Here is a 9,285-nt window from a genome sequence, read left to right as displayed (position 1 = left end):
CTGTACTCTTCGTTGATTTTGAATAATGGTTTTCCCACTGCTTTCAATAAAGTTCCTGATGTATGGCGTGTAGAATTTATACGATAGGCCAAGAGGATAAAAAAATTCAATATTTTTTGCTGTTTGAAAGATGTGTAGCCAATGGCTGATCTTCAAAGTCGATGGACTGCTATTAACAATGATTAGGGTATTGTTAACGCTTGGAATTTTTTCATTGAAGTCCGATGGTATACAATAGGACTTGTACTGGGACATGTATGCCATGCAATTGTCAGATGTCGTGGCTACACCTACAAGCGTTTTGACATCTACGTTGACTTACCCCGATTGCACGACTTTCTAGTGGAAAATATACTTACAAGCGTATTTAATATTGACTTTAGTGCCTCGATTAAAATGTTCTAAAATGTATGTGAAATTGTTTATTAATAAATAACTGTACGTATACATGATAAAACGACTTTCTACTCTTTAGATTATCTCTACTAGAGTATAGATACTTGTCGACAACAACTAATGCAGGTAGATTATCCGAATTCATAGTATACTGATCCTGATGTACTACAATGTCAGGGTCACATTTTCTACAGTAGAGTGTAACATCACTCTTGTCATATCTCTTTGTATAGTCAATGATACTATTCTCATTTATTCTATAAAATTCACATGTTTCAATTTGCTTATTTGAAGCAATTTCACAAACAGTGTCCTCAAGTTTCGAATCACACTCCGTCACAGCCAAATAAAAATCAGTGGGCTTATAATCATAACACCCATTGTCTTCACAATGAGGACATAGAAATAATATTCTTTTGCTGTTCGAACAGTTGAATCGTTGAGCCACCTCCTCCTCCCAGAACAATCTAAAACCACGACAATACCAATCTCGTAACAATAAACTAAAATCACGGATAGGATTCTTTCCAATCTTACCGGGATATGTATTCTCCCACTGATTACATTTATCATAGTGGCAATTAGAGCATAGGTGCCCTCTAGGACGAGAGTCACACACCTCTTCAAGACAGGAATTACAACCTTGAATTTGCACAACATATCCTCTATGCAATTTACACGGGTTGTATAATCTACACTTGTCATAATACACGTCAACCATTGTGCAATTCTTACATGATGACCAGCTTCACAGTGTGTACATACATAGGGGACATGTATGGAAAATTTTTTTCATGTGTTGACACTCTCACTGCCACAATGAAACTGAGCTACCAACAGCAAAAAATTGACTGGGATAGTGAGAGAGAGAGAGAGGAGTAAATCATCCTTGAACACCATCTTTCTTATGAGAAAAAAAGTCCTAAATTTCTAAACTAGTGTTTAAAAGCATATTCACAATATCATTTTGCCGTGTCGTGATCAATATATCAATAAATTATTTAAATGCATTTGGACCACGACGTAAAAGCTTCATACTATAGTCTAATGATAGAGAATCAGTTTTCCTTATATCGACAAGTATTTCCCGAGGAAATGTTTTCTATTGAAAAGACAACTCTAGAGAATTATCACCTAGAATCAAACGCTTGCTCATATAAACTAGATCCCTCATGATATGTTCTTTCTAAAATCCATTCATTTTTTATTGCAATCAATATAATGAAACCACTTATAGACTAACAAGATTTTTTTCTATTCTAAAAAATATAGGCTAGTCTACAATAGAATGAAAAATACCTTTGATTTAGAAACAATTTTATTGAGCATAATTACATCAATGATATTCATTGATACATATTGTTCTCATAAATATGTTTCACTAGCACATCTAATTCTGCTTGAAGTCTATTTATATGCACAATATTCAGTTTCTCAGCAAAACATAATTGCTCCTCCTGCTTAAATTTGCTTAATGATATCACGTATCTAGCATACATATCGTCCCATTCAAGGCATAGTCTACAGCCTCCGGTTATTTCCACAGCCACATTTGGTACTCGTATATCGTTGCTGCCGGCTCCAGCATCAATCTCCAATAGTGTAAATGCACCACTCATTTTCTCTACTAATATCCTCTCAAATAAACTATTCTCTCTGAATTCAATTCTCTTACTAATATGAATTGCAATGAAAACCATTCCTTTTATTCAAATACAATCACCAATCAAGTTATCGTATATTGAGTAACCTCCGCTGTCTCTGATTGGCCCATAAAACGGATGTTGCCTCAAAAACCAGTCTGATTGTCTTATTACAATCTCGAGTATACTCTCAAAACATGTTTGACCACTTTATAGGTTTGCCAACTTTTTTGCAATGCGCACGTGAAGCTATGCTGCATATTTTTGTGCAATTCCATGTATTTTTGAAAGTGCTTAATAGATTACTACTAATCAAAAGGCTGAAACTCTATCACGAAATTACCTTTTCGAGGTAATACCTTAAATTAGGTATCCTTTTCCCAGACTACGCTGCCTTTCTATGACAAACAAATAAACGTTCAAATGGGGATATATTTAGACAATGAAAACAGGTACAAAAGTGTAGATATTTCCATCACATATACAGCGATCGCCACCAGGTGAAATACTAAAGTATTAAAATTAAAACTAACGTATTTATACAAAACAAAATAATTAACTTCCATTTCGTTCACTAGATTTTTCTTTTGGAAAGGTCAATAACAGAGTTCATTCAAAGTCTTAAGATATAAATTTTCTTTTTTAATACTACCTAAATGCAACCTGAATTTCCAATGAAGGTGGCAAAGACTCCTCTGTCTTCTAATTGTAAAAGAAATGTTGAATTTATTGTTGTATAGTTGATTGGTCCATATATACGACGTATTTTCGAAGTAATACCTTAAATTAGGTATCCTTTTCCCAGACAACTCCACCTTTCTGGGACGAACAAATGTACGTTCAAATGGGAACAAGTCCATTTATATAGACAGTGAAAAGAGGTACAAAAGCCTAGATATTTCGATCACATATACAACGATCAGACCAGTCAAGTATACAAGCATAAATTCAACGTTTCTTTTCCAATTAGAACAAAAAGAAGGCTTTGTCACCTTCATTTGAAATTCATTATACATTTAGATAGTTTTACAATTTATTTTACAATTCATTTCATACTTACTTGTTTTCATTTTTGACTCGTTCTGATTCTCCCTGTCATTCATGAGTGAAGCCTTCAATAGATTCGGGAATAGTAACGTGCGCAGCTGTGTTAGCCTCGTGTGGCTTGGGGCTGCAGTGAAGTGTTAATAGATGTATTAGTAATAGTAGTTTTCCTAAAACATTAAACCCTTAAATAGATTGATCAGAACACTGGAATTTCTTTTTTATTTCTTAGATCTTAAAAATAAAACTACAAATTTTTTGTTCTATTAGAGCTTGAATATATGCTTTTTACATTCATAGCAGACTAATATTTCATTTTAAGAGATCAGCTATTGCAAGTTGTTAACCCGATTGTCTGAGTATTTGGGATATCCTAAGAAGAAAGATATCACTTTGTAAGTTGAGCCCCCAAACGAAACTCTAAATTGAACATGTCCTATAATACTAAGAAATTTACTTTCATTTTAGATGTGAATCCTGGTACTGGCTACGTCCTAAATGAAATCATAGGAGACCGCAACGAGAGTACAGAGGATCTTGTGGAAATACCTTGCGTGCCAATATATACAGCTCTTCTCGCAGCTCAGATGTCTAGAATCGACTTATTTATATTAGATATAGAGGGTGTTGAATTCGATGTCCTAAAAACAATACCGTTTGAAAAAGTTGATATTGCCGTTTTTATGATAGAAGTGTATGGTAAGCCTAAATTGGAAATTCGTAAAATCTACGATTTTTTTAATTCAAAGGGATATGTTTTTTATGGTAGGTTTGAAGGTGGCCTACATCCTGGGGATGAAATTTATATTAAAAGTCAATACTATACGGGTAAGGAAGATAAAGTGAAGATAAAGAACATGAACGTACGAGACACTTACAAGGTCATTATAGGAAAGAAAGATGAGGAGATAAAGAAAGAAGAGCTGGAAAGTTTTGACCAAATTACAAACACTTCGAGGTGACATCTAGTATGACATTGAGTTGACATCGAGTTGACGAGTTGAATCTAGTATCTGGTTCTGATGGTAGTGCTATACAGAAAATAAGATTTCTTAAAGTTAACATTCGAGAATGTATTTCATGGTTTTCACAGTTTTTCATAATTTCTATCTTATAGGGCATTCATGTTTGTTTGTGTAACATTCGTTAATATCTAGCCTGTATTGTTGCTAGTGTTTGGGAGTCTTATAAGAAATAATTTATTCGTTTTAATTTAAAAGTATTATTTACTTCAAATTACTAAACACCGTTTAGCTCAGAAAAAAAATTGCCATCGCTTTTTTGCCAATTCAGCTTGGTTCATTTTATTATTGTATTCTTTTCCTGCTTATTTTTTTTCTTTAATTGAATAAGTTCTGGCTTGTTGTTCTGGCTTGAATATACTAAAATTGAATGTGTTCTGACTTGAAATTGAAGCCAGAAATATAGTTCTCAAACAGAAGAGAAAAGAACTATCAACAAATCAAGTCACCTAGATGTTTCTGATCGGCTTTTTTATTATCAACTACATTTATAGCCAGAGTAGCCCTCAGTTTATGCGGGAATTGCCTTAATTTGCTGATGCCTTAATCCGAAGTTAAGACCGCTTTAATTCAAGATATTGAACCACTTTGGTCTGATTAGATTTTCTTCTTTTTCTTATAACACAGTTTTTCATATATAAAAATCTCGCCTCTCGTGTATTATTAAATAAAAAAAAAAAATTTTTCAACTGAAAGTAAGGAGCAACCTTAAAACTTAAAACGAACAGAAATTATTACATATATGAGGAGAGTTGCTCCTCCTCAACACCTCTCCCTTTACGCTAAAGTTTTTTAGTAATTTAAAAAAACCCTTCTTATTGTTCTAATTAAACGAACAGTGTTACAGGAGTCTTTCTTAAAGAATTGGGACAAAATTCAAACTTTAGCAGAAAGAGCAAGGTGTTGAGGAGGAGCAACCCCCCTCATATACGTAATAAATAATTTCTGTTCGTTTTAAGTTTTAATGTTGCTCCTTACTTTCAGTTGAAACAACAATTTATTTTTATTTTTTTAACAATGCACGAGAGGCAGGGATTTTGATATAAGAAAAACTGTGTTATAAGAAAAAGAATAAAATCTAATCAGACCAAAGTGGTTCAATATCTTGAAATAAGGCCAGGAAATTTGACTTCACCTACACGAAAAAATCCCTCTTCCTCACGGATTTATTCTCTCAACCATTCAATCCTGGAGAAAATTTACCCCGGAAAATTACCCTTGACATATCCACGCGCAAAATTTAGTCGGCAAAGAGAAAACAGACATAAAAAGAATTTCGCATGGGAGTTCTGACAAATTTCCCAGAGTAAAATTTCCCCTGAAAAACTAACCCCCTGAAAACTTCCCTCCCCATGTAAAATTGTCCTCATTGAAAATCCCACCAGCAGAAAATTAACACACACACCCCTCCCACCCGAAAAATGTATGCATACTTCCCAATAACAAATACTAAACTTAAACAATGGGCAAATTTTGTAACTTAAAGAGATTTCCCCAGGGACTGTGGGGGTTCATAACATCTCCAAAAGCATAATTATTCGGCCTTTCTATTATGCTGAATAAAATAGCAATCTCAAAATTTTGATCGGACGAGTTTGAGAAAAAAAGTGAGTGGGAGGGGGCCCAGTTGCCCTCCAATTTCCTTGTCACTTAAAAAGTACACACTAGAACATTTAATTTCCGTTCGAATGAGACTTCTCCTGATATTCTAGGGCTACTAGGTCGATAAGATCATCCCTGAAAAAAAAAAAAAAGAATAAACACGCATCCGTGATATTTCTTCTCGCAAAAAATACAAAATTCCATATTTTTGCAGATAGGAGCTTAGAACCTCTACATTAGGGTTCTCTGATACACTCAATTTGATGGTGTGATTTTCAGTAAGATTCTATGACTTTTAGGGGGTGTTTCTCCCTTTTTCAAAAATCAGGGAAATTTTCTCAGGCTCGTAACCTTTGATTGATAAGACTAAATTTAATAAACTTATATATTTGAAATCAGCATAAAAACCAAACTCTGTTGATATGTATTTATTTTTATCAAAATTCCGTTTTTTAGAATTTCGGTTACTATTGAGCCTGGTCGCTCCTTACTTACAGTCGTTACCCCGAACTGTTTGATTTTACTGCTCCATGTATTTTTTTTTTCATATTTTACAATTATAATTTTTTTTCTTCGATCTAGGCTGCTTTTCAGCACGTTTCATTAGAAAACAAGATTTTGCCAAAGCGGGGTACTTAAAAAGTCAAAGCCGAAGGTTTTTCGCAATTTCTATTTCTTAGTTTAATACTCTAAATATTTTTTTTCAGTATTTTTTTTTACTGAATTCTCTAGTATTTTAATTTTTTAATTTTTAGTCATTTGTAAATTTAGCAATCTGTAACTCGAAAACAATAAGAGATAGAAAACTTGAAACTAATTTACGCTTTGGAAATTTTGAAACAGAACTGCAAGCTTCCAAATATTGCAATTTTTTTTATAATTTTCCAGAACATACCTTACTTCTCAATAGCCTACTAAAAAGCACAAGAACGAAAGGAAAATGATACTTTCTTAGCTCCAAAAACTGATTTCTAGGAATCAGTTTATGTTGTACACGAGTAAATCATAATCTTATTTATTTAATCACTGATTTTTTCTGCATCTTTTTTAGATTAGTTAAAAAAAACTGTCAAAAATGGAAGTTTTTAAAAGAAAAGTAAAGAAACATATTAAACTTAAGACCAGCCAACAGAAATAAATTCCTGTTAATCCTATAAAATCAAGCTCAAAACGACCAGAAACTGCTATTAAAGTATAAATGAAACCTAAAACAAGCAGAAATTAAACAAACAATCATAGGAAATATACAGATAAGAGGTACTGATTTTAGTGAATAAATAAATCTTATAACTCGTAAAAATTGAATTGAATATTTAAGTAAAACTGAAAACGGATGTAAAAATGTCATGTCTCCCTCTTCTTTTCCTAATCGTAAAAGCCCAAAGCAAATTGCGCAATTTGCGCCTTAATGAAAACTAAATGTGTTTTGAATAATGCTTGGAAAAAATCAATAAAATTAAACTGATTATTTGATATATAATGATATTAATTGCTAAAAGCTCATCTATTCATGATTCTTTATCACTCTAATTTTTATTTTTATTTTTCAATGTTTTAAATATAAAAGAAATAATTTATAATATATTTTCTTTTTCAGTAGAACGCAAATTACGTAGTAGGCCTCAGGCTTTTACGGTTTGGAAATGGGGAGGGGGGAAGTGGCGAAACTCCACTGTGATTTGCATTTGATTTGTGATTTGATGGATTTGCAGCCATCGTAAACAAACCTTCGGGTTTTTGTAGATGGCTGCTGTAAATTTGATTGTATTTTTTTATGTTAAATAAATTAGTTTGATTTGAAAAAAATTTGATTTGAATTTCCTGTTTGTAGTGATTTCTCCTAAAAGAGGTTTGCGAACCGTTAGAGTTTTGAACCAAAATAATTCAAATCGAATCATTTCAGTACTAACCCTAAGCCTTCCTTACACATCCAAACCATTTTCGTTTGTCAGTTAAATTATATGACCAGCCTTGGGTCGGTTGAACCTTTAAAACATTAAGATCGGTCTACAATAAACTACTGCAAAATAAATGGTTAGACTCGGTTCAGGGATCATAAAAGGTCTCAATCATAAACATTTATAAATAACAGAAGTGCCGCGTTTGAAATTTAGATGGAACAAATAAAAAGTAAAAGAACAAAAAACTTTGGTCTTGATGTTTTAGTGATTCCTGAAACAAACTTTTCTTGAAAAGAACATTTTTTTTGCTTTTCCTTCTTTTTTAATTTACACTTGAAATTAATAAAAAAAAGTAAGGCATTCTATTGTAAGTGATATATTATTTTTATTTTATTTATAACAAATATATTATTTTTATTAGACCTTATTAAAAATACAGTTTTTCAAATTTGTTGGTGTTTTTATTTTAGCCATAATTGTAACCTGTCAGGTATTTTAGAGGCAGCCAATAAATTTTGGCTAATCATGTGCCGAATAAAAAAGATTTTTTTTTTAGAAACATTACGCCGAATCGGCAATGAAAAATAAGATTTAAAACGTGTTGAATTGAAGAATTCAATGCCCAACAGTATAACAAAAAACACCTGAATGGTGTAAATGCGCTCTATCTGATAACACTAACGACAGCCGTAGTTTCAAAGCTGAAGTAAGTTCTGATTGACTAAAGGCAAAACTAATAGTGTACATACATTTTTGCCTTCCGGAAGAAATACCAAAGATCGGGAAAATTAAACTAATCAATACACTTTATGGGGTGTGGCGTAAAAACCCTGTTTGTTAACCTGACTTGTTAATTCCAAGCTGCTCCTTTCCTTCAACTTACAGGAGTCGTCCGTGTCCGTGTCCGGGTTATCCATCCTTTTGCAGTTGTTCCCCTGAAGAGGATCCTCCCACGATGGTATCCTGTAGAACCATGCAATTTAAACCATTGTTGGGAGAAGGTTCGTAACTGACGGGACATGTCCACGCGCTGGTGGGCCCAGGCCGGTCTATATTAGAGGGGCCTTCATCCTCCTTCACCTGTATTTATGACCGCCGAGTGAGGATGCCCCATTTAGTCGGCGGGCATCCTCAGTCCAGTCGGGGGGTCCAGTTAGTGGACCCCCAGGGGCTAGGTCCCCCCTTAGTCGGCGGCTCCTGTTCAATGGAGGTACCCTACATATCTGTAGGGAGTTCTCCTATCTGCCAACTTGGGACGCGCTAAGTGGCCTTGGGGAGGTCCTACTGAGAAGGTGACTCAGTAGATTCTCAGAGTCACCATAGAATGGCGAAAAAAGAGACCCCAAAACGACTTCCAAGGACGGATGGGACTAAAGTCAAGTAAGTCATAAGTTTTTGTTACTGGGTACAAGCATCCCAAATCTAGTTGTAAATTGTAATTTTTTTTTTTCAAGCATTATTATTGATACGATTAATGTTGGCTGTAACACCTTTTTTTACAGTATTACAGCCATATAACCTAAGCCTGTTTTTCTTTTTTTTTCTTTTTTTTGGTCAGTAGTAATCTATTAAGCACTTTCAAAAATACATGAAAAAATACATGGAATTGCACAAGAATATGCAGCATAGCTTCACGTGCACATTGCAAAAAAGTTGGCAAAAACATTTCCATGGATG

This window comes from Artemia sp. Qi Xiang Cuo, chromosome 7 (genome assembly GCF_049724085.1).
Source record: "Artemia sp. Qi Xiang Cuo chromosome 7, ASM4972408v1, whole genome shotgun sequence".
NCBI lineage: Eukaryota > Metazoa > Arthropoda > Branchiopoda > Anostraca > Artemiidae > Artemia > Artemia sp. Qi Xiang Cuo.
Note: the sequence above shows the minus strand (reverse complement) of the source record.